The sequence below is a fragment of the Ambystoma mexicanum genome, chromosome 5q (assembly GCF_040938575.1).
Source record: "Ambystoma mexicanum isolate Mex_15411 chromosome 5q, UKY_AmexF1_1, whole genome shotgun sequence".
Taxonomy (NCBI): domain Eukaryota; kingdom Metazoa; phylum Chordata; class Amphibia; order Caudata; family Ambystomatidae; genus Ambystoma; species Ambystoma mexicanum.
Window position 1 is genome coordinate 528,787,639 of NC_090933.1, and position 22,495 is coordinate 528,810,133.

Below are 22,495 nucleotides of genomic sequence, written 5' to 3' on the forward strand. Positions count from 1 at the left end.
GTGGCCCCAGTGGCCTAATGGATAAGGCACTGGCCTCCTAAGCCAGGGATTGTGGGTTCGAGTCCCATCTGGGGTGGTTCGTGGCATTTTGTTCACACTTCTGCCAAAGCATGCAAAAGGTTTTTGAGGTAGTAGGGGGTGGGCGCAGGCTAGTACTTTGCTGGGCGCTGTGAAGTCCAGAACGTGCTCTGCTGGTAGCAGACTTTAAATGCCGGGAGACTGCAGAGTGTAGCAACGCCTCATGTCAGCGAAGAGACACAGATGAGTGGTAAGAAAGACAGGGAAAATATGCTTTCTGGAATCAGAGCTCCTGCAGACAGGGCTCACTCTTCTGCCAGCTCCGACCTGCTCCGATGAAAACGAAATAAAAGAGCAAAGGCTGCGCACTTTGAACCAATTATTCGAAGCATCGTATTGAAATGAAATAAAAGGTTAACAGCCCTGGGTGGCATCAAAGTGGAATTTCCTGAATATGTCACCAATGCCATGCAATGCGCCTGTTGCACAGTATCACGCCTGTTGCCGGCCCTCGCGCGGGTGACTCTTTGGGATAGCAGAAAGTGGACGGAAGACTTTTAGGATGATAGTAAAAAAAACAGAAGCGAGCACATGACTTTATTTGCGACGATTGGCGAGTTTTGAATAAAATAGTGAAAATGAAGAAAAAGCGTCTTGCTGGAGAATGCGGGCATCGATCCCTCTACCTCTCGCATGCTAAGCGAGCGCTCTACCATCTGAGCTAATTCCCCTCCTCCTCGAAGGCTCTCGATACACTGCTTCAGAGCTGAAGCACAATCTCCGGCTCACACTTGCTTGGCTGTCCAGGGACCTGTAGTGCATAAAGCCCTTTCTCTTCATCTGCGGCAGAGGAAATCACAATCTCACCCCTTTGCCCAAAACAAAATACCTTCAGTGGAGCTACAAGTAAAGCTGCAGATGGCCATCCATTGCAACGAGGATTGGCCAACCAGGTATTAATAGCAGAGTGACTCCACTGCCACGCCCTTTCACGCTGGACCTGCGCTTGTGATCAAGAGGCTGCACGCCAGTCCCATAGACCCGAGAGCCCAATTGAAAAGGTGCTTGCTTCTCACTTTATTTCTCTCGCTATTTCTTGCTGTTTTAGGCCGCTGACACGCCGCCTGCAGCCAAAGGACCAGCGCTGGAGTGCCCTTTGTCATTTTTACCAGCTGGCCATATTTTACAATCGAGCGTCAGAATACCAAACAGGTAAGAGTTAGGTCTGGGAATTGAGTCCACTTTCCATCGTGTGTCCCATAAAGCGGAAGTGTCCAGCCGAGTGCAAGCAGGTGCCTTTTGCCCGCGTGTGCTGGGACACTGCAGCTTTGGACGTGAGCCAACTTGCCCTTTTCAGTGGGCCAGTACCCGTGACTCCAGTGAGAGAAGAGGAAAAGAAAGAACTTTCCCCTTCTCTGTCGAGTGGCCCCAGTGGCCTAATGGATAAGGCACTGGCCTCCTAAGCCAGGGATTGTGGGTTCGAGTCCCATCTGGGGTGGTTCGTGGCATTTTGTTCACACTTCTGCCAAAGCATGCAAAAGGTTTTTGCGGTAGTAGGGGGTGGGCGCAGGCTAGTACTTTGCTGGGCGCTGTGAAGTCCAGAACGTGCTCTGCTGGTAGCAGACTTTAAATGCCGGGAGACTGCAGAGTGTAGCAACGCCTCATGTCAGCGAAGAGACACAGATGAGTGGTAAGAAAGACAGGGAAAATATGCTTTCTGGAATCAGAGCTCCTGCAGACAGGGCTCACTCTTCTGCCAGCTCCGACCTGCTCCGATGAAAACGAAATAAAAGAGCAAAGGCTGCGCACTTTGAACCAATTATTCGAAGCATCTTATTGAAATGAAATAAAAGGTTAACAGCCCTGGGTGGCATCAAAGTGGAATTTCCTGAATATGTCACCAATGCCATGCAATGCGCCTGTTGCACAGTATCACGCCTGTTGCCGGCCCTCGCGCGGATGACTCTTTGGGATAGCAGAAAGTGGACGGAAGACTTTTAGGATGATAGTAAAAAAAACAGAAGCGAGCACATGACTTTATTTGCGACGATTGGCGAGTTTTGAATAAAATAGTGAAAATGAAGAAAAAGCGTCTTGCTGGAGAATGCGGGCATCGATCCCGCTACCTCTCGCATGCTAAGCGAGCGCTCTACCATCTGAGCTAATTCCCCTCCTCCTCGAAGGCTCTCGATACACTGCTTCAGAGCTGAAGCACAGTCTCCGGCTCACACTTGCTTGGCTGTCCAGGGACCTGTAGTGCATAAAGCCCTTTCTCTTCATCTGCGGCAGAGGAAATCACAATCTCACCCCTTTGCCCAAAACAAAATACCTTCAGTGGAGCTACAAGTAAAGCTGCAGATGGCCATCCATTGCAACGAGGATTGGCCAACCAGGTATTAATAGCAGAGTGACTCCACTGCCACGCCCTTTCACGCTGGACCTGCGCTTGTGATCAAGAGGCTGCACGCCAGTCCCATAGACCCGAGAGCCCAATTGAAAAGGTGCTTGCTTCTCACTTTATTTCTCTCGCTATTTCTTGCTGTTTTAGGCCGCTGACACGCCGCCTGCAGCCAAAGGACCAGCGCTGGAGTGCCCTTTGTCATTTTTACCAGCTGGCCATATTTTACAATCGAGCGTCAGAATACCAAACAGGTAAGAGTTAGGTCTGGGAATTGAGTCCACTTTCCATCGTGTGTCCCATAAAGCGGAAGTGTCCAGCCGAGTGCAAGCAGGTGCCTTTTGCCCGCGTGTGCTGGGACACTGCAGCTTTGGACGTGAGCCAACTTGCCCTTTTCAGTGGGCCAGTACCCGTGACTCCAGTGAGAGAAGAGGAAAAGAAAGAACTTTCCCCTTCTCTGTCGAGTGGCCCCAGTGGCCTAATGGATAAGGCAATGATAAAATGCCCTTTGTCATTTTTACCAGCTGGCCATATTTTACAATCGAGCGTCAGAATACCAAACAGGTAAGAGTTAGGTCTGGGAATTGAGTCCACTTTCCATCGTGTGTCCCATAAAGCGGAAGTGTCCAGCCGAGTGCAAGCAGGTGCCTTTTGCCCGCGTGTGCTGGGACACTGCAGCTTTGGACGTGAGCCAACTTGCCCTTTTCAGTGGGCCAGTACCCGTGACTCCAGTGAGAGAAGAGGAAAAGAAAGAACTTTCCCCTTCTCTGTCGAGTGGCCCCAGTGGCCTAATGGATAAGGCACTGGCCTCCTAAGCCAGGGATTGTGGGTTCGAGTCCCATCTGGGGTGGTTCGTGGCATTTTGTTCACACTTCTGCCAAAGCATGCAAAAGGTTTTTGCGGTAGTAGGGGGTGGGCGCAGGCTAGTACTTTGCTGGGCGCTGTGAAGTCCAGAACGTGCTCTGCTGGTAGCAGACTTTAAATGCCGGGAGACTGCAGAGTGTAGCAACGCCTCATGTCAGCGAAGAGACACAGATGAGTGGTAAGAAAGACAGGGAAAATATGCTTTCTGGAATCAGAGCTCCTGCAGACAGGGCTCACTCTTCTGCCAGCTCCGACCTGCTCCGATGAAAACGAAATAAAAGAGCAAAGGCTGCGCACTTTGAACCAATTATTCGAAGCATCGTATTGAAATGAAATAAAAGGTTAACAGCCCTGGGTGGCATCAAAGTGGAATTTCCTGAATATGTCACCAATGCCATGCAATGCGCCTGTTGCACAGTATCACGCCTGTTGCCGGCCCTCGCGCGGATGACTCTTTGGGATAGCAGAAAGTGGACGGAAGACTTTTAGGATGATAGTAAAAAAAACAGAAGCGAGCACATGACTTTATTTGCGACGATTGGCGAGTTTTGAATAAAATAGTGAAAATGAAGAAAAAGCGTCTTGCTGGAGAATGCGGGCATCGATCCCGCTACCTCTCGCATGCTAAGCGAGCGCTCTACCATCTGAGCTAATTCCCCTCCTCCTCGAAGGCTCTCGATACACTGCTTCAGAGCTGAAGCACAGTCTCCGGCTCACACTTGCTTGGCTGTCCAGGGACCTGTAGTGCATAAAGCCCTTTCTCTTCATCTGCCGCAGAGGAAATCACAATCTCACCCCTTTGCCCAAAACAAAATACCTTCAGTGGAGCTACAAGTAAAGCTGCAGATGGCCATCCATTGCAACGAGGATTGGCCAACCAGGTATTAATAGCAGAGTGACTCCACTCCCACGCCCTTTCACGCTGGACCTGCGCTTGTGATCAAGAGGCTGCACGCCAGTCCCATAGACCCGAGAGCCCAATTGAAAAGGTGCTTGCTTCTCACTTTATTTCTCTCGCTATTTCTTGCTGTTTTAGGCCGCTGACACGCCGCCTGCAGCCAAAGGACCAGCGCTGGAGTGCCCTTTGTCATTTTTACCAGCTGGCCATATTTTACAATCGAGCGTCAGAATACCAAACAGGTAAGAGTTAGGTCTGGGAATTGAGTCCACTTTCCATCGTGTGTCCCATAAAGCGGAAGTGTCCAGCCGAGTGCAAGCAGGTGCCTTTTGCCCGCGTGTGCTGGGACACTGCAGCTTTGGACGTGAGCCAACTTGCCCTTTTCAGTGGGCCAGTACCCGTGACTCCAGTGAGAGAAGAGGAAAAGAAAGAACTTTCCCCTTCTCTGTCGAGTGGCCCCAGTGGCCTAATGGATAAGGCAATGATAAAATGCCCTTTGTCATTTTTACCAGCTGGCCATATTTTACAATCGAGCGTCAGAATACCAAACAGGTAAGAGTTAGGTCTGGGAATTGAGTCCACTTTCCATCGTGTGTCCCATAAAGCGGAAGTGTCCAGCCGAGTGCAAGCAGGTGCCTTTTGCCCGCGTGTGCTGGGACACTGCAGCTTTGGACGTGAGCCAACTTGCCCTTTTCAGTGGGCCAGTACCCGTGACTCCAGTGAGAGAAGAGGAAAAGAAAGAACTTTCCCCTTCTCTGTCGAGTGGCCCCAGTGGCCTAATGGATAAGGCACTGGCCTCCTAAGCCAGGGATTGTGGGTTCGAGTCCCATCTGGGGTGGTTCGTGGCATTTTGTTCACACTTCTGCCAAAGCATGCAAAAGGTTTTTGCGGTAGTAGGGGGTGGGCGCAGGCTAGTACTTTGCTGGGCGCTGTGAAGTCCAGAACGTGCTCTGCTGGTAGCAGACTTTAAATGCCGGGAGACTGCAGAGTGTAGCAACGCCTCATGTCAGCGAAGAGACACAGATGAGTGGTAAGAAAGACAGGGAAAATATGCTTTCTGGAATCAGAGCTCCTGCAGACAGGGCTCACTCTTCTGCCAGCTCCGACCTGCTCCGATGAAAACGAAATAAAAGAGCAAAGGCTGCGCACTTTGAACCAATTATTCGAAGCATCGTATTGAAATGAAATAAAAGGTTAACAGCCCTGGGTGGCATCAAAGTGGAATTTCCTGAATATGTCACCAATGCCATGCAATGCGCCTGTTGCACAGTATCACGCCTGTTGCCGGCCCTCGCGCGGATGACTCTTTGGGATAGCAGAAAGTGGACGGAAGACTTTTAGGATGATAGTAAAAAAAACAGAAGCGAGCACATGACTTTATTTGCGACGATTGGCGAGTTTTGAATAAAATAGTGAAAATGAAGAAAAAGCGTCTTGCTGGAGAATGCGGGCATCGATCCCGCTACCTCTCGCATGCTAAGCGAGCGCTCTACCATCTGAGCTAATTCCCCTCCTCCTCGAAGGCTCTCGATACACTGCTTCAGAGCTGAAGCACAGTCTCCGGCTCACACTTGCTTGGCTGTCCAGGGACCTGTAGTGCATAAAGCCCTTTCTCTTCATCTGCCGCAGAGGAAATCACAATCTCACCCCTTTGCCCAAAACAAAATACCTTCAGTGGAGCTACAAGTAAAGCTGCAGATGGCCATCCATTGCAACGAGGATTGGCCAACCAGGTATTAATAGCAGAGTGACTCCACTCCCACGCCCTTTCACGCTGGACCTGCGCTTGTGATCAAGAGGCTGCACGCCAGTCCCATAGACCCGAGAGCCCAATTGAAAAGGTGCTTGCTTCTCACTTTATTTCTCTCGCTATTTCTTGCTGTTTTAGGCCGCTGACACGCCGCCTGCAGCCAAAGGACCAGCGCTGGAGTGCCCTTTGTCATTTTTACCAGCTGGCCATATTTTACAATCGAGCGTCAGAATACCAAACAGGTAAGAGTTAGGTCTGGGAATTGAGTCCACTTTCCATCGTGTGTCCCATAAAGCGGAAGTGTCCAGCCGAGTGCAAGCAGGTGCCTCTTGCCCGCGTGTGCTGGGACACTGCAGCTTTGGACGTGAGCCAACTTGCCCTTTTCAGTGGGCCAGTACCCGTGACTCCAGTGAGAGAAGAGGAAAAGAAAGAACTTTCCCCTTCTCTGTCGAGTTGCCCCAGTGGCCTAATGGATAAGGCACTGGCCTCCTAAGCCAGGGATTGTGGGTTCGAGTCCCATCTGGGGTGGTTCGTGGCATTTTGTTCACACTTCTGCCAAAGCATGCAAAAGGTTTTTGAGGTAGTAGGGGGTGGGCGCAGGCTAGTACTTTGCTGGGCGCTGTGAAGTCCAGAACGTGCTCTGCTGGTAGCAGACTTTAAATGCCGGGAGACTGCAGAGTGTAGCAACGCCTCATGTCAGCGAAGAGACACAGATGAGTGGTAAGAAAGACAGGGAAAATATGCTTTCTGGAATCAGAGCTCCTGCAGACAGGGCTCACTCTTCTGCCAGCTCCGACCTGCTCCGATGAAAACGAAATAAAAGAGCAAAGGCTGCGCACTTTGAACCAATTATTCGAAGCATCGTATTGAAATGAAATAAAAGGTTAACAGCCCTGGGTGGCATCAAAGTGGAATTTCCTGAATATGTCACCAATGCCATGCAATGCGCCTGTTGCACAGTATCACGCCTGTTGCCGGCCCTCGCGCGGGTGACTCTTTGGGATAGCAGAAAGTGGACGGAAGACTTTTAGGATGATAGTAAAAAAAACAGAAGCGAGCACATGACTTTATTTGCGACGATTGGCGAGTTTTGAATAAAATAGTGAAAATGAAGAAAAAGCGTCTTGCTGGAGAATGCGGGCATCGATCCCGCTACCTCTCGCATGCTAAGCGAGCGCTCTACCATCTGAGCTAATTCCCCTCCTCCTCGAAGGCTCTCGATACACTGCTTCAGAGCTGAAGCACAATCTCCGGCTCACACTTGCTTGGCTGTCCAGGGACCTGTAGTGCATAAAGCCCTTTCTCTTCATCTGCGGCAGAGGAAATCACAATCTCACCCCTTTGCCCAAAACAAAATACCTTCAGTGGAGCTACAAGTAAAGCTGCAGATGGCCATCCATTGCAACGAGGATTGGCCAACCAGGTATTAATAGCAGAGTGACTCCACTGCCACGCCCTTTCACGCTGGACCTGCGCTTGTGATCAAGAGGCTGCACGCCAGTCCCATAGACCCGAGAGCCCAATTGAAAAGGTGCTTGCTTCTCACTTTATTTCTCTCGCTATTTCTTGCTGTTTTAGGCCGCTGACACGCCGCCTGCAGCCAAAGGACCAGCGCTGGAGTGCCCTTTGTCATTTTTACCAGCTGGCCATATTTTACAATCGAGCGTCAGAATACCAAACAGGTAAGAGTTAGGTCTGGGAATTGAGTCCACTTTCCATCGTGTGTCCCATAAAGCGGAAGTGTCCAGCCGAGTGCAAGCAGGTGCCTTTTGCCCGCGTGTGCTGGGACACTGCAGCTTTGGACGTGAGCCAACTTGCCCTTTTCAGTGGGCCAGTACCCGTGACTCCAGTGAGAGAAGAGGAAAAGAAAGAACTTTCCCCTTCTCTGTCGAGTGGCCCCAGTGGCCTAATGGATAAGGCACTGGCCTCCTAAGCCAGGGATTGTGGGTTCGAGTCCCATCTGGGGTGGTTCGTGGCATTTTGTTCACACTTCTGCCAAAGCATGCAAAAGGTTTTTGCGGTAGTAGGGGGTGGGCGCAGGCTAGTACTTTGCTGGGCGCTGTGAAGTCCAGAACGTGCTCTGCTGGTAGCAGACTTTAAATGCCGGGAGACTGCAGAGTGTAGCAACGCCTCATGTCAGCGAAGAGACACAGATGAGTGGTAAGAAAGACAGGGAAAATATGCTTTCTGGAATCAGAGCTCCTGCAGACAGGGCTCACTCTTCTGCCAGCTCCGACCTGCTCCGATGAAAACGAAATAAAAGAGCAAAGGCTGCGCACTTTGAACCAATTATTCGAAGCATCGTATTGAAATGAAATAAAAGGTTAACAGCCCTGGGTGGCATCAAAGTGGAATTTCCTGAATATGTCACCAATGCCATGCAATGCGCCTGTTGCACAGTATCACGCCTGTTGCCGGCCCTCGCGCGGATGACTCTTTGGGATAGCAGAAAGTGGACGGAAGACTTTTAGGATGATAGTAAAAAAAACAGAAGCGAGCACATGACTTTATTTGCGACGATTGGCGAGTTTTGAATAAAATAGTGAAAATGAAGAAAAAGCGTCTTGCTGGAGAATGCGGGCATCGATCCCGCTACCTCTCGCATGCTAAGCGAGCGCTCTACCATCTGAGCTAATTCCCCTCCTCCTCGAAGGCTCTCGATACACTGCTTCAGAGCTGAAGCACAGTCTCCGGCTCACACTTGCTTGGCTGTCCAGGGACCTGTAGTGCATAAAGCCCTTTCTCTTCATCTGCCGCAGAGGAAATCACAATCTCACCCCTTTGCCCAAAACAAAATACCTTCAGTGGAGCTACAAGTAAAGCTGCAGATGGCCATCCATTGCAACGAGGATTGGCCAACCAGGTATTAATAGCAGAGTGACTCCACTCCCACGCCCTTTCACGCTGGACCTGCGCTTGTGATCAAGAGGCTGCACGCCAGTCCCATAGACCCGAGAGCCCAATTGAAAAGGTGCTTGCTTCTCACTTTATTTCTCTCGCTATTTCTTGCTGTTTTAGGCCGCTGACACGCCGCCTGCAGCCAAAGGACCAGCGCTGGAGTGCCCTTTGTCATTTTTACCAGCTGGCCATATTTTACAATCGAGCGTCAGAATACCAAACAGGTAAGAGTTAGGTCTGGGAATTGAGTCCACTTTCCATCGTGTGTCCCATAAAGCGGAAGTGTCCAGCCGAGTGCAAGCAGGTGCCTCTTGCCCGCGTGTGCTGGGACACTGCAGCTTTGGACGTGAGCCAACTTGCCCTTTTCAGTGGGCCAGTACCCGTGACTCCAGTGAGAGAAGAGGAAAAGAAAGAACTTTCCCCTTCTCTGTCGAGTTGCCCCAGTGGCCTAATGGATAAGGCACTGGCCTCCTAAGCCAGGGATTGTGGGTTCGAGTCCCATCTGGGGTGGTTCGTGGCATTTTGTTCACACTTCTGCCAAAGCATGCAAAAGGTTTTTGAGGTAGTAGGGGGTGGGCGCAGGCTAGTACTTTGCTGGGCGCTGTGAAGTCCAGAACGTGCTCTGCTGGTAGCAGACTTTAAATGCCGGGAGACTGCAGAGTGTAGCAACGCCTCATGTCAGCGAAGAGACACAGATGAGTGGTAAGAAAGACAGGGAAAATATGCTTTCTGGAATCAGAGCTCCTGCAGACAGGGCTCACTCTTCTGCCAGCTCCGACCTGCTCCGATGAAAACGAAATAAAAGAGCAAAGGCTGCGCACTTTGAACCAATTATTCGAAGCATCGTATTGAAATGAAATAAAAGGTTAACAGCCCTGGGTGGCATCAAAGTGGAATTTCCTGAATATGTCACCAATGCCATGCAATGCGCCTGTTGCACAGTATCACGCCTGTTGCCGGCCCTCGCGCGGGTGACTCTTTGGGATAGCAGAAAGTGGACGGAAGACTTTTAGGATGATAGTAAAAAAAACAGAAGCGAGCACATGACTTTATTTGCGACGATTGGCGAGTTTTGAATAAAATAGTGAAAATGAAGAAAAAGCGTCTTGCTGGAGAATGCGGGCATCGATCCCGCTACCTCTCGCATGCTAAGCGAGCGCTCTACCATCTGAGCTAATTCCCCTCCTCCTCGAAGGCTCTCGATACACTGCTTCAGAGCTGAAGCACAATCTCCGGCTCACACTTGCTTGGCTGTCCAGGGACCTGTAGTGCATAAAGCCCTTTCTCTTCATCTGCGGCAGAGGAAATCACAATCTCACCCCTTTGCCCAAAACAAAATACCTTCAGTGGAGCTACAAGTAAAGCTGCAGATGGCCATCCATTGCAACGAGGATTGGCCAACCAGGTATTAATAGCAGAGTGACTCCACTGCCACGCCCTTTCACGCTGGACCTGCGCTTGTGATCAAGAGGCTGCACGCCAGTCCCATAGACCCGAGAGCCCAATTGAAAAGGTGCTTGCTTCTCACTTTATTTCTCTCGCTATTTCTTGCTGTTTTAGGCCGCTGACACGCCGCCTGCAGCCAAAGGACCAGCGCTGGAGTGCCCTTTGTCATTTTTACCAGCTGGCCATATTTTACAATCGAGCGTCAGAATACCAAACAGGTAAGAGTTAGGTCTGGGAATTGAGTCCACTTTCCATCGTGTGTCCCATAAAGCGGAAGTGTCCAGCCGAGTGCAAGCAGGTGCCTTTTGCCCGCGTGTGCTGGGACACTGCAGCTTTGGACGTGAGCCAACTTGCCCTTTTCAGTGGGCCAGTACCCGTGACTCCAGTGAGAGAAGAGGAAAAGAAAGAACTTTCCCCTTCTCTGTCGAGTGGCCCCAGTGGCCTAATGGATAAGGCACTGGCCTCCTAAGCCAGGGATTGTGGGTTCGAGTCCCATCTGGGGTGGTTCGTGGCATTTTGTTCACACTTCTGCCAAAGCATGCAAAAGGTTTTTGCGGTAGTAGGGGGTGGGCGCAGGCTAGTACTTTGCTGGGCGCTGTGAAGTCCAGAACGTGCTCTGCTGGTAGCAGACTTTAAATGCCGGGAGACTGCAGAGTGTAGCAACGCCTCATGTCAGCGAAGAGACACAGATGAGTGGTAAGAAAGACAGGGAAAATATGCTTTCTGGAATCAGAGCTCCTGCAGACAGGGCTCACTCTTCTGCCAGCTCCGACCTGCTCCGATGAAAACGAAATAAAAGAGCAAAGGCTGCGCACTTTGAACCAATTATTCGAAGCATCGTATTGAAATGAAATAAAAGGTTAACAGCCCTGGGTGGCATCAAAGTGGAATTTCCTGAATATGTCACCAATGCCATGCAATGCGCCTGTTGCACAGTATCACGCCTGTTGCCGGCCCTCGCGCGGATGACTCTTTGGGATAGCAGAAAGTGGACGGAAGACTTTTAGGATGATAGTAAAAAAAACAGAAGCGAGCACATGACTTTATTTGCGACGATTGGCGAGTTTTGAATAAAATAGTGAAAATGAAGAAAAAGCGTCTTGCTGGAGAATGCGGGCATCGATCCCGCTACCTCTCGCATGCTAAGCGAGCGCTCTACCATCTGAGCTAATTCCCCTCCTCCTCGAAGGCTCTCGATACACTGCTTCAGAGCTGAAGCACAGTCTCCGGCTCACACTTGCTTGGCTGTCCAGGGACCTGTAGTGCATAAAGCCCTTTCTCTTCATCTGCGGCAGAGGAAATCACAATCTCACCCCTTTGCCCAAAACAAAATACCTTCAGTGGAGCTACAAGTAAAGCTGCAGATGGCCATCCATTGCAACGAGGATTGGCCAACCAGGTATTAATAGCAGAGTGACTCCACTCCCACGCCCTTTCACGCTGGACCTGCGCTTGTGATCAAGAGGCTGCACGCCAGTCCCATAGACCCGAGAGCCCAATTGAAAAGGTGCTTGCTTCTCACTTTATTTCTCTCGCTATTTCTTGCTGTTTTAGGCCGCTGACACGCCGCCTGCAGCCAAAGGACCAGCGCTGGAGTGCCCTTTGTCATTTTTACCAGCTGGCCATATTTTACAATCGAGCGTCAGAATACCAAACAGGTAAGAGTTAGGTCTGGGAATTGAGTCCACTTTCCATCGTGTGTCCCATAAAGCGGAAGTGTCCAGCCGAGTGCAAGCAGGTGCCTTTTGCCCGCGTGTGCTGGGACACTGCAGCTTTGGACGTGAGCCAACTTGCCCTTTTCAGTGGGCCAGTACCCGTGACTCCAGTGAGAGAAGAGGAAAAGAAAGAACTTTCCCCTTCTCTGTCGAGTGGCCCCAGTGGCCTAATGGATAAGGCAATGATAAAATGCCCTTTGTCATTTTTACCAGCTGGCCATATTTTACAATCGAGCGTCAGAATACCAAACAGGTAAGAGTTAGGTCTGGGAATTGAGTCCACTTTCCATCGTGTGTCCCATAAAGCGGAAGTGTCCAGCCGAGTGCAAGCAGGTGCCTTTTGCCCGCGTGTGCTGGGACACTGCAGCTTTGGACGTGAGCCAACTTGCCCTTTTCAGTGGGCCAGTACCCGTGACTCCAGTGAGAGAAGAGGAAAAGAAAGAACTTTCCCCTTCTCTGTCGAGTGGCCCCAGTGGCCTAATGGATAAGGCACTGGCCTCCTAAGCCAGGGATTGTGGGTTCGAGTCCCATCTGGGGTGGTTCGTGGCATTTTGTTCACACTTCTGCCAAAGCATGCAAAAGGTTTTTGCGGTAGTAGGGGGTGGGCGCAGGCTAGTACTTTGCTGGGCGCTGTGAAGTCCAGAACGTGCTCTGCTGGTAGCAGACTTTAAATGCCGGGAGACTGCAGAGTGTAGCAACGCCTCATGTCAGCGAAGAGACACAGATGAGTGGTAAGAAAGACAGGGAAAATATGCTTTCTGGAATCAGAGCTCCTGCAGACAGGGCTCACTCTTCTGCCAGCTCCGACCTGCTCCGATGAAAACGAAATAAAAGAGCAAAGGCTGCGCACTTTGAACCAATTATTCGAAGCATCGTATTGAAATGAAATAAAAGGTTAACAGCCCTGGGTGGCATCAAAGTGGAATTTCCTGAATATGTCACCAATGCCATGCAATGCGCCTGTTGCACAGTATCACGCCTGTTGCCGGCCCTCGCGCGGATGACTCTTTGGGATAGCAGAAAGTGGACGGAAGACTTTTAGGATGATAGTAAAAAAAACAGAAGCGAGCACATGACTTTATTTGCGACGATTGGCGAGTTTTGAATAAAATAGTGAAAATGAAGAAAAAGCGTCTTGCTGGAGAATGCGGGCATCGATCCCGCTACCTCTCGCATGCTAAGCGAGCGCTCTACCATCTGAGCTAATTCCCCTCCTCCTCGAAGGCTCTCGATACACTGCTTCAGAGCTGAAGCACAGTCTCCGGCTCACACTTGCTTGGCTGTCCAGGGACCTGTAGTGCATAAAGCCCTTTCTCTTCATCTGCCGCAGAGGAAATCACAATCTCACCCCTTTGCCCAAAACAAAATACCTTCAGTGGAGCTACAAGTAAAGCTGCAGATGGCCATCCATTGCAACGAGGATTGGCCAACCAGGTATTAATAGCAGAGTGACTCCACTCCCACGCCCTTTCACGCTGGACCTGCGCTTGTGATCAAGAGGCTGCACGCCAGTCCCATAGACCCGAGAGCCCAATTGAAAAGGTGCTTGCTTCTCACTTTATTTCTCTCGCTATTTCTTGCTGTTTTAGGCCGCTGACACGCCGCCTGCAGCCAAAGGACCAGCGCTGGAGTGCCCTTTGTCATTTTTACCAGCTGGCCATATTTTACAATCGAGCGTCAGAATACCAAACAGGTAAGAGTTAGGTCTGGGAATTGAGTCCACTTTCCATCGTGTGTCCCATAAAGCGGAAGTGTCCAGCCGAGTGCAAGCAGGTGCCTTTTGCCCGCGTGTGCTGGGACACTGCAGCTTTGGACGTGAGCCAACTTGCCCTTTTCAGTGGGCCAGTACCCGTGACTCCAGTGAGAGAAGAGGAAAAGAAAGAACTTTCCCCTTCTCTGTCGAGTGGCCCCAGTGGCCTAATGGATAAGGCAATGATAAAATGCCCTTTGTCATTTTTACCAGCTGGCCATATTTTACAATCGAGCGTCAGAATACCAAACAGGTAAGAGTTAGGTCTGGGAATTGAGTCCACTTTCCATCGTGTGTCCCATAAAGCGGAAGTGTCCAGCCGAGTGCAAGCAGGTGCCTTTTGCCCGCGTGTGCTGGGACACTGCAGCTTTGGACGTGAGCCAACTTGCCCTTTTCAGTGGGCCAGTACCCGTGACTCCAGTGAGAGAAGAGGAAAAGAAAGAACTTTCCCCTTCTCTGTCGAGTGGCCCCAGTGGCCTAATGGATAAGGCACTGGCCTCCTAAGCCAGGGATTGTGGGTTCGAGTCCCATCTGGGGTGGTTCGTGGCATTTTGTTCACACTTCTGCCAAAGCATGCAAAAGGTTTTTGCGGTAGTAGGGGGTGGGCGCAGGCTAGTACTTTGCTGGGCGCTGTGAAGTCCAGAACGTGCTCTGCTGGTAGCAGACTTTAAATGCCGGGAGACTGCAGAGTGTAGCAACGCCTCATGTCAGCGAAGAGACACAGATGAGTGGTAAGAAAGACAGGGAAAATATGCTTTCTGGAATCAGAGCTCCTGCAGACAGGGCTCACTCTTCTGCCAGCTCCGACCTGCTCCGATGAAAACGAAATAAAAGAGCAAAGGCTGCGCACTTTGAACCAATTATTCGAAGCATCGTATTGAAATGAAATAAAAGGTTAACAGCCCTGGGTGGCATCAAAGTGGAATTTCCTGAATATGTCACCAATGCCATGCAATGCGCCTGTTGCACAGTATCACGCCTGTTGCCGGCCCTCGCGCGGATGACTCTTTGGGATAGCAGAAAGTGGACGGAAGACTTTTAGGATGATAGTAAAAAAAACAGAAGCGAGCACATGACTTTATTTGCGACGATTGGCGAGTTTTGAATAAAATAGTGAAAATGAAGAAAAAGCGTCTTGCTGGAGAATGCGGGCATCGATCCCGCTACCTCTCGCATGCTAAGCGAGCGCTCTACCATCTGAGCTAATTCCCCTCCTCCTCGAAGGCTCTCGATACACTGCTTCAGAGCTGAAGCACAGTCTCCGGCTCACACTTGCTTGGCTGTCCAGGGACCTGTAGTGCATAAAGCCCTTTCTCTTCATCTGCCGCAGAGGAAATCACAATCTCACCCCTTTGCCCAAAACAAAATACCTTCAGTGGAGCTACAAGTAAAGCTGCAGATGGCCATCCATTGCAACGAGGATTGGCCAACCAGGTATTAATAGCAGAGTGACTCCACTCCCACGCCCTTTCACGCTGGACCTGCGCTTGTGATCAAGAGGCTGCACGCCAGTCCCATAGACCCGAGAGCCCAATTGAAAAGGTGCTTGCTTCTCACTTTATTTCTCTCGCTATTTCTTGCTGTTTTAGGCCGCTGACACGCCGCCTGCAGCCAAAGGACCAGCGCTGGAGTGCCCTTTGTCATTTTTACCAGCTGGCCATATTTTACAATCGAGCGTCAGAATACCAAACAGGTAAGAGTTAGGTCTGGGAATTGAGTCCACTTTCCATCGTGTGTCCCATAAAGCGGAAGTGTCCAGCCGAGTGCAAGCAGGTGCCTCTTGCCCGCGTGTGCTGGGACACTGCAGCTTTGGACGTGAGCCAACTTGCCCTTTTCAGTGGGCCAGTACCCGTGACTCCAGTGAGAGAAGAGGAAAAGAAAGAACTTTCCCCTTCTCTGTCGAGTTGCCCCAGTGGCCTAATGGATAAGGCACTGGCCTCCTAAGCCAGGGATTGTGGGTTCGAGTCCCATCTGGGGTGGTTCGTGGCATTTTGTTCACACTTCTGCCAAAGCATGCAAAAGGTTTTTGAGGTAGTAGGGGGTGGGCGCAGGCTAGTACTTTGCTGGGCGCTGTGAAGTCCAGAACGTGCTCTGCTGGTAGCAGACTTTAAATGCCGGGAGACTGCAGAGTGTAGCAACGCCTCATGTCAGCGAAGAGACACAGATGAGTGGTAAGAAAGACAGGGAAAATATGCTTTCTGGAATCAGAGCTCCTGCAGACAGGGCTCACTCTTCTGCCAGCTCCGACCTGCTCCGATGAAAACGAAATAAAAGAGCAAAGGCTGCGCACTTTGAACCAATTATTCGAAGCATCGTATTGAAATGAAATAAAAGGTTAACAGCCCTGGGTGGCATCAAAGTGGAATTTCCTGAATATGTCACCAATGCCATGCAATGCGCCTGTTGCACAGTATCACGCCTGTTGCCGGCCCTCGCGCGGGTGACTCTTTGGGATAGCAGAAAGTGGACGGAAGACTTTTAGGATGATAGTAAAAAAAACAGAAGCGAGCACATGACTTTATTTGCGACGATTGGCGAGTTTTGAATAAAATAGTGAAAATGAAGAAAAAGCGTCTTGCTGGAGAATGCGGGCATCGATCCCGCTACCTCTCGCATGCTAAGCGAGCGCTCTACCATCTGAGCTAATTCCCCTCCTCCTCGAAGGCTCTCGATACACTGCTTCAGAGCTGAAGCACAATCTCCGGCTCACACTTGCTTGGCTGTCCAGGGACCTGTAGTGCATAAAGCCCTTTCTCTTCATCTGCGGCAGAGGAAATCACAATCTCACCCCTTTGCCCAAAACAAAATACCTTCAGTGGAGCTACAAGTAAAGCTGCAGATGGCCATCCATTGCAACGAGGATTGGCCAACCAGGTATTAATAGCAGAGTGACTCCACTGCCACGCCCTTTCACGCTGGACCTGCGCTTGTGATCAAGAGGCTGCACGCCAGTCCCATAGACCCGAGAGCCCAATTGAAAAGGTGCTTGCTTCTCACTTTATTTCTCTCGCTATTTCTTGCTGTTTTAGGCCGCTGACACGCCGCCTGCAGCCAAAGGACCAGCGCTGGAGTGCCCTTTGTCATTTTTACCAGCTGGCCATATTTTACAATCGAGCGTCAGAATACCAAACAGGTAAGAGTTAGGTCTGGGAATTGAGTCCACTTTCCATCGTGTGTCCCATAAAGCGGAAGTGTCCAGCCGAGTGCAAGCAGGTGCCTTTTGCCCGCGTGTGCTGGGACACTGCAGCTTTGGACGTGAGCCAACTTGCCCTTTTCAGTGGGCCAGTACCCGTGACTCCAGTGAGAGAAGAGGAAAAGAAAGAACTTTCCCCTTCTCTGTCGAGTGGCCCCAGTGGCCTAATGGATAAGGCACTGGCCTCCTAAGCCAGGGATTGTGGGTTCGAGTCCCATCTGGGGTGGTTCGTGGCATTTTGTTCACACTTCTGCCAAAGCATGCAAAAGGTTTTTGCGGTAGTAGGGGGTGGGCGCAGGCTAGTACTTTGCTGGGCGCTGTGAAGTCCAGAACGTGCTCTGCTGGTAGCAGACTTTAAATGCCGGGAGACTGCAGAGTGTAGCAACGCCTCATGTCAGCGAAGAGACACAGATGAGTGGTAAGAAAGACAGGGAAAATATGCTTTCTGGAATCAGAGCTCCTGCAGACAGGGCTCACTCTTCTGCCAGCTCCGACCTGCTCCGATGAAAACGAAATAAAAGAGCAAAGGCTGCGCACTTTGAACCAATTATTCGAAGCATCGTATTGAAATGAAATAAAAGGTTAACAGCCCTGGGTGGCATCAAAGTGGAATTTCCTGAATATGTCACCAATGCCATGCAATGCGCCTGTTGCACAGTATCACGCCTGTTGCCGGCCCTCGCGCGGATGACTCTTTGGGATAGCAGAAAGTGGACGGAAGACTTTTAGGATGATAGTAAAAAAAACAGAAGCGAGCACATGACTTTATTTGCGACGATTGGCGAGTTTTGAATAAAATAGTGAAAATGAAGAAAAAGCGTCTTGCTGGAGAATGCGGGCATCGATCCCGCTACCTCTCGCATGCTAAGCGAGCGCTCTACCATCTGAGCTAATTCCCCTCCTCCTCGAAGGCTCTCGATACACTGCTTCAGAGCTGAAGCACAGTCTCCGGCTCACACTTGCTTGGCTGTCCAGGGACCTGTAGTGCATAAAGCCCTTTCTCTTCATCTGCCGCAGAGGAAATCACAATCTCACCCCTTTGCCCAAAACAAAATACCTTCAGTGGAGCTACAAGTAAAGCTGCAGATGGCCATCCATTGCAACGAGGATTGGCCAACCAGGTATTAATAGCAGAGTGACTCCACTCCCACGCCCTTTCACGCTGGACCTGCGCTTGTGATCAAGAGGCTGCACGCCAGTCCCATAGACCCGAGAGCCCAATTGAAAAGGTGCTTGCTTCTCACTTTATTTCTCTCGCTATTTCTTGCTGTTTTAGGCCGCTGACACGCCGCCTGCAGCCAAAGGACCAGCGCTGGAGTGCCCTTTGTCATTTTTACCAGCTGGCCATATTTTACAATCGAGCGTCAGAATACCAAACAGGTAAGAGTTAGGTCTGGGAATTGAGTCCACTTTCCATCGTGTGTCCCATAAAGCGGAAGTGTCCAGCCGAGTGCAAGCAGGTGCCTTTTGCCCGCGTGTGCTGGGACACTGCAGCTTTGGACGTGAGCCAACTTGCCCTTTTCAGTGGGCCAGTACCCGTGACTCCAGTGAGAGAAGAGGAAAAGAAAGAACTTTCCCCTTCTCTGTCGAGTGGCCCCAGTGGCCTAATGGATAAGGCACTGGCCTCCTAAGCCAGGGATTGTGGGTTCGAGTCCCATCTGGGGTGGTTCGTGGCATTTTGTTCACACTTCTGCCAAAGCATGCAAAAGGTTTTTGAGGTAGTAGGGGGTGGGCGCAGGCTAGTACTTTGCTGGGCGCTGTGAAGTCCAGAACGTGCTCTGCTGGTAGCAGACTTTAAATGCCGGGAGACTGCAGAGTGTAGCAACGCCTCATGTCAGCGAAGAGACACAGATGAGTGGTAAGAAAGACAGGGAAAATATGCTTTCTGGAATCAGAGCTCCTGCAGACAGGGCTCACTCTTCTGCCAGCTCCGACCTGCTCCGATGAAAACGAAATAAAAGAGCAAAGGCTGCGCACTTTGAACCAATTATTCGAAGCATCGTATTGAAATGAAATAAAAGGTTAACAGCCCTGGGTGGCATCAAAGTGGAATTTCCTGAATATGTCACCAATGCCATGCAATGCGCCTGTTGCACAGTATCACGCCTGTTGCCGGCCCTCGCGCGGGTGACTCTTTGGGATAGCAGAAAGTGGACGGAAGACTTTTAGGATGATAGTAAAAAAAACAGAAGCGAGCACATGACTTTATTTGCGACGATTGGCGAGTTTTGAATAAAATAGTGAAAATGAAGAAAAAGCGTCTTGCTGGAGAATGCGGGCATCGATCCCGCTACCTCTCGCATGCTAAGCGAGCGCTCTACCATCTGAGCTAATTCCCCTCCTCCTCGAAGGCTCTCGATACACTGCTTCAGAGCTGAAGCACAATCTCCGGCTCACACTTGCTTGGCTGTCCAGGGACCTGTAGTGCATAAAGCCCTTTCTCTTCATCTGCGGCAGAGGAAATCACAATCTCACCCCTTTGCCCAAAACAAAATACCTTCAGTGGAGCTACAAGTAAAGCTGCAGATGGCCATCCATTGCAACGAGGATTGGCCAACCAGGTATTAATAGCAGAGTGACTCCACTGCCACGCCCTTTCACGCTGGACCTGCGCTTGTGATCAAGAGGCTGCACGCCAGTCCCATAGACCCGAGAGCCCAATTGAAAAGGTGCTTGCTTCTCACTTTATTTCTCTCGCTATTTCTTGCTGTTTTAGGCCGCTGACACGCCGCCTGCAGCCAAAGGACCAGCGCTGGAGTGCCCTTTGTCATTTTTACCAGCTGGCCATATTTTACAATCGAGCGTCAGAATACCAAACAGGTAAGAGTTAGGTCTGGGAATTGAGTCCACTTTCCATCGTGTGTCCCATAAAGCGGAAGTGTCCAGCCGAGTGCAAGCAGGTGCCTTTTGCCCGCGTGTGCTGGGACACTGCAGCTTTGGACGTGAGCCAACTTGCCCTTTTCAGTGGGCCAGTACCCGTGACTCCAGTGAGAGAAGAGGAAAAGAAAGAACTTTCCCCTTCTCTGTCGAGTGGCCCCAGTGGCCTAATGGATAAGGCACTGGCCTCCTAAGCCAGGGATTGTGGGTTCGAGTCCCATCTGGGGTGGTTCGTGGCATTTTGTTCACACTTCTGCCAAAGCATGCAAAAGGTTTTTGCGGTAGTAGGGGGTGGGCGCAGGCTAGTACTTTGCTGGGCGCTGTGAAGTCCAGAACGTGCTCTGCTGGTAGCAGACTTTAAATGCCGGGAGACTGCAGAGTGTAGCAACGCCTCATGTCAGCGAAGAGACACAGATGAGTGGTAAGAAAGACAGGGAAAATATGCTTTCTGGAATCAGAGCTCCTGCAGACAGGGCTCACTCTTCTGCCAGCTCCGACCTGCTCCGATGAAAACGAAATAAAAGAGCAAAGGCTGCGCACTTTGAACCAATTATTCGAAGCATCGTATTGAAATGAAATAAAAGGTTAACAGCCCTGGGTGGCATCAAAGTGGAATTTCCTGAATATGTCACCAATGCCATGCAATGCGCCTGTTGCACAGTATCACGCCTGTTGCCGGCCCTCGCGCGGATGACTCTTTGGGATAGCAGAAAGTGGACGGAAGACTTTTAGGATGATAGTAAAAAAAACAGAAGCGAGCACATGACTTTATTTGCGACGATTGGCGAGTTTTGAATAAAATAGTGAAAATGAAGAAAAAGCGTCTTGCTGGAGAATGCGGGCATCGATCCCGCTACCTCTCGCATGCTAAGCGAGCGCTCTACCATCTGAGCTAATTCCCCTCCTCCTCGAAGGCTCTCGATACACTGCTTCAGAGCTGAAGCACAGTCTCCGGCTCACACTTGCTTGGCTGTCCAGGGACCTGTAGTGCATAAAGCCCTTTCTCTTCATCTGCCGCAGAGGAAATCACAATCTCACCCCTTTGCCCAAAACAAAATACCTTCAGTGGAGCTACAAGTAAAGCTGCAGATGGCCATCCATTGCAACGAGGATTGGCCAACCAGGTATTAATAGCAGAGTGACTCCACTCCCACGCCCTTTCACGCTGGACCTGCGCTTGTGATCAAGAGGCTGCACGCCAGTCCCATAGACCCGAGAGCCCAATTGAAAAGGTGCTTGCTTCTCACTTTATTTCTCTCGCTATTTCTTGCTGTTTTAGGCCGCTGACACGCCGCCTGCAGCCAAAGGACCAGCGCTGGAGTGCCCTTTGTCATTTTTACCAGCTGGCCATATTTTACAATCGAGCGTCAGAATACCAAACAGGTAAGAGTTAGGTCTGGGAATTGAGTCCACTTTCCATCGTGTGTCCCATAAAGCGGAAGTGTCCAGCCGAGTGCAAGCAGGTGCCTTTTGCCCGCGTGTGCTGGGACACTGCAGCTTTGGACGTGAGCCAACTTGCCCTTTTCAGTGGGCCAGTACCCGTGACTCCAGTGAGAGAAGAGGAAAAGAAAGAACTTTCCCCTTCTCTGTCGAGTGGCCCCAGTGGCCTAATGGATAAGGCACTGGCCTCCTAAGCCAGGGATTGTGGGTTCGAGTCCCATCTGGGGTGGTTCGTGGCATTTTGTTCACACTTCTGCCAAAGCATGCAAAAGGTTTTTGCGGTAGTAGGGGGTGGGCGCAGGCTAGTACTTTGCTGGGCGCTGTGAAGTCCAGAACGTGCTCTGCTGGTAGCAGACTTTAAATGCCGGGAGACTGCAGAGTGTAGCAACGCCTCATGTCAGCGAAGAGACACAGATGAGTGGTAAGAAAGACAGGGAAAATATGCTTTCTGGAATCAGAGCTCCTGCAGACAGGGCTCACTCTTCTGCCAGCTCCGACCTGCTCCGATGAAAACGAAATAAAAGAGCAAAGGCTGCGCACTTTGAACCAATTATTCGAAGCATCGTATTGAAATGAAATAAAAGGTTAACAGCCCTGGGTGGCATCAAAGTGGAATTTCCTGAATATGTCACCAATGCCATGCAATGCGCCTGTTGCACAGTATCACGCCTGTTGCCGGCCCTCGCGCGGATGACTCTTTGGGATAGCAGAAAGTGGACGGAAGACTTTTAGGATGATAGTAAAAAAAACAGAAGCGAGCACATGACTTTATTTGCGACGATTGGCGAGTTTTGAATAAAATAGTGAAAATGAAGAAAAAGCGTCTTGCTGGAGAATGCGGGCATCGATCCCGCTACCTCTCGCATGCTAAGCGAGCGCTCTACCATCTGAGCTAATTCCCCTCCTCCTCGAAGGCTCTCGATACACTGCTTCAGAGCTGAAGCACAGTCTCCGGCTCACACTTGCTTGGCTGTCCAGGGACCTGTAGTGCATAAAGCCCTTTCTCTTCATCTGCCGCAGAGGAAATCACAATCTCACCCCTTTGCCCAAAACAAAATACCTTCAGTGGAGCTACAAGTAAAGCTGCAGATGGCCATCCATTGCAACGAGGATTGGCCAACCAGGTATTAATAGCAGAGTGACTCCACTCCCACGCCCTTTCACGCTGGACCTGCGCTTGTGATCAAGAGGCTGCACGCCAGTCCCATAGACCCGAGAGCCCAATTGAAAAGGTGCTTGCTTCTCACT

The 22,495-nt window shown here is 50.6% G+C and overlaps 30 non-coding genes across 30 annotated transcripts; 15 read left to right on the forward strand and 15 right to left on the reverse strand.

The window, feature by feature from the left end:
• The first annotated feature begins 3 nt into the window (after positions 1-3).
• On the forward strand, positions 4-76 carry TRNAR-CCU (transfer RNA arginine (anticodon CCU)). Its single transcript has one exon. It is a non-coding gene; the product is annotated as a tRNA-Arg (tRNA).
• Positions 77-676: 600 nt separating this feature from the next.
• TRNAA-AGC (transfer RNA alanine (anticodon AGC)) lies at positions 677-749 on the reverse strand. The gene has a single exon. It is a non-coding gene; the product is annotated as a tRNA-Ala (tRNA).
• A 694-nt stretch (positions 750-1,443) lies between these two features.
• TRNAR-CCU (transfer RNA arginine (anticodon CCU)) lies at positions 1,444-1,516 on the forward strand. Its single transcript has one exon. It is a non-coding gene; the product is annotated as a tRNA-Arg (tRNA).
• Positions 1,517-2,116: 600 nt separating this feature from the next.
• On the reverse strand, positions 2,117-2,189 carry TRNAA-AGC (transfer RNA alanine (anticodon AGC)). Its single transcript has one exon. It is a non-coding gene; the product is annotated as a tRNA-Ala (tRNA).
• Positions 2,190-3,193: 1,004 nt separating this feature from the next.
• Positions 3,194-3,266, forward strand: TRNAR-CCU (transfer RNA arginine (anticodon CCU)). The gene has a single exon. It is a non-coding gene; the product is annotated as a tRNA-Arg (tRNA).
• Positions 3,267-3,866: 600 nt separating this feature from the next.
• TRNAA-AGC (transfer RNA alanine (anticodon AGC)) lies at positions 3,867-3,939 on the reverse strand. Its single transcript has one exon. It is a non-coding gene; the product is annotated as a tRNA-Ala (tRNA).
• A 1,004-nt stretch (positions 3,940-4,943) lies between these two features.
• TRNAR-CCU (transfer RNA arginine (anticodon CCU)) lies at positions 4,944-5,016 on the forward strand. The gene has a single exon. It is a non-coding gene; the product is annotated as a tRNA-Arg (tRNA).
• Positions 5,017-5,616: 600 nt separating this feature from the next.
• Positions 5,617-5,689, reverse strand: TRNAA-AGC (transfer RNA alanine (anticodon AGC)). The gene has a single exon. It is a non-coding gene; the product is annotated as a tRNA-Ala (tRNA).
• A 694-nt stretch (positions 5,690-6,383) lies between these two features.
• TRNAR-CCU (transfer RNA arginine (anticodon CCU)) lies at positions 6,384-6,456 on the forward strand. The gene has a single exon. It is a non-coding gene; the product is annotated as a tRNA-Arg (tRNA).
• A 600-nt stretch (positions 6,457-7,056) lies between these two features.
• On the reverse strand, positions 7,057-7,129 carry TRNAA-AGC (transfer RNA alanine (anticodon AGC)). The gene has a single exon. It is a non-coding gene; the product is annotated as a tRNA-Ala (tRNA).
• Positions 7,130-7,823: 694 nt separating this feature from the next.
• TRNAR-CCU (transfer RNA arginine (anticodon CCU)) lies at positions 7,824-7,896 on the forward strand. The gene has a single exon. It is a non-coding gene; the product is annotated as a tRNA-Arg (tRNA).
• Positions 7,897-8,496: 600 nt separating this feature from the next.
• On the reverse strand, positions 8,497-8,569 carry TRNAA-AGC (transfer RNA alanine (anticodon AGC)). The gene has a single exon. It is a non-coding gene; the product is annotated as a tRNA-Ala (tRNA).
• Positions 8,570-9,263: 694 nt separating this feature from the next.
• On the forward strand, positions 9,264-9,336 carry TRNAR-CCU (transfer RNA arginine (anticodon CCU)). The gene has a single exon. It is a non-coding gene; the product is annotated as a tRNA-Arg (tRNA).
• A 600-nt stretch (positions 9,337-9,936) lies between these two features.
• Positions 9,937-10,009, reverse strand: TRNAA-AGC (transfer RNA alanine (anticodon AGC)). Its single transcript has one exon. It is a non-coding gene; the product is annotated as a tRNA-Ala (tRNA).
• A 694-nt stretch (positions 10,010-10,703) lies between these two features.
• TRNAR-CCU (transfer RNA arginine (anticodon CCU)) lies at positions 10,704-10,776 on the forward strand. The gene has a single exon. It is a non-coding gene; the product is annotated as a tRNA-Arg (tRNA).
• A 600-nt stretch (positions 10,777-11,376) lies between these two features.
• Positions 11,377-11,449, reverse strand: TRNAA-AGC (transfer RNA alanine (anticodon AGC)). Its single transcript has one exon. It is a non-coding gene; the product is annotated as a tRNA-Ala (tRNA).
• Positions 11,450-12,453: 1,004 nt separating this feature from the next.
• TRNAR-CCU (transfer RNA arginine (anticodon CCU)) lies at positions 12,454-12,526 on the forward strand. The gene has a single exon. It is a non-coding gene; the product is annotated as a tRNA-Arg (tRNA).
• A 600-nt stretch (positions 12,527-13,126) lies between these two features.
• TRNAA-AGC (transfer RNA alanine (anticodon AGC)) lies at positions 13,127-13,199 on the reverse strand. The gene has a single exon. It is a non-coding gene; the product is annotated as a tRNA-Ala (tRNA).
• A 1,004-nt stretch (positions 13,200-14,203) lies between these two features.
• On the forward strand, positions 14,204-14,276 carry TRNAR-CCU (transfer RNA arginine (anticodon CCU)). Its single transcript has one exon. It is a non-coding gene; the product is annotated as a tRNA-Arg (tRNA).
• A 600-nt stretch (positions 14,277-14,876) lies between these two features.
• On the reverse strand, positions 14,877-14,949 carry TRNAA-AGC (transfer RNA alanine (anticodon AGC)). Its single transcript has one exon. It is a non-coding gene; the product is annotated as a tRNA-Ala (tRNA).
• A 694-nt stretch (positions 14,950-15,643) lies between these two features.
• On the forward strand, positions 15,644-15,716 carry TRNAR-CCU (transfer RNA arginine (anticodon CCU)). Its single transcript has one exon. It is a non-coding gene; the product is annotated as a tRNA-Arg (tRNA).
• A 600-nt stretch (positions 15,717-16,316) lies between these two features.
• Positions 16,317-16,389, reverse strand: TRNAA-AGC (transfer RNA alanine (anticodon AGC)). Its single transcript has one exon. It is a non-coding gene; the product is annotated as a tRNA-Ala (tRNA).
• Positions 16,390-17,083: 694 nt separating this feature from the next.
• On the forward strand, positions 17,084-17,156 carry TRNAR-CCU (transfer RNA arginine (anticodon CCU)). The gene has a single exon. It is a non-coding gene; the product is annotated as a tRNA-Arg (tRNA).
• A 600-nt stretch (positions 17,157-17,756) lies between these two features.
• TRNAA-AGC (transfer RNA alanine (anticodon AGC)) lies at positions 17,757-17,829 on the reverse strand. Its single transcript has one exon. It is a non-coding gene; the product is annotated as a tRNA-Ala (tRNA).
• A 694-nt stretch (positions 17,830-18,523) lies between these two features.
• Positions 18,524-18,596, forward strand: TRNAR-CCU (transfer RNA arginine (anticodon CCU)). Its single transcript has one exon. It is a non-coding gene; the product is annotated as a tRNA-Arg (tRNA).
• Positions 18,597-19,196: 600 nt separating this feature from the next.
• On the reverse strand, positions 19,197-19,269 carry TRNAA-AGC (transfer RNA alanine (anticodon AGC)). The gene has a single exon. It is a non-coding gene; the product is annotated as a tRNA-Ala (tRNA).
• A 694-nt stretch (positions 19,270-19,963) lies between these two features.
• TRNAR-CCU (transfer RNA arginine (anticodon CCU)) lies at positions 19,964-20,036 on the forward strand. The gene has a single exon. It is a non-coding gene; the product is annotated as a tRNA-Arg (tRNA).
• Positions 20,037-20,636: 600 nt separating this feature from the next.
• On the reverse strand, positions 20,637-20,709 carry TRNAA-AGC (transfer RNA alanine (anticodon AGC)). Its single transcript has one exon. It is a non-coding gene; the product is annotated as a tRNA-Ala (tRNA).
• A 694-nt stretch (positions 20,710-21,403) lies between these two features.
• Positions 21,404-21,476, forward strand: TRNAR-CCU (transfer RNA arginine (anticodon CCU)). Its single transcript has one exon. It is a non-coding gene; the product is annotated as a tRNA-Arg (tRNA).
• Positions 21,477-22,076: 600 nt separating this feature from the next.
• Positions 22,077-22,149, reverse strand: TRNAA-AGC (transfer RNA alanine (anticodon AGC)). The gene has a single exon. It is a non-coding gene; the product is annotated as a tRNA-Ala (tRNA).
• Between the last annotated feature and the right edge of the window lie 346 nt (positions 22,150-22,495).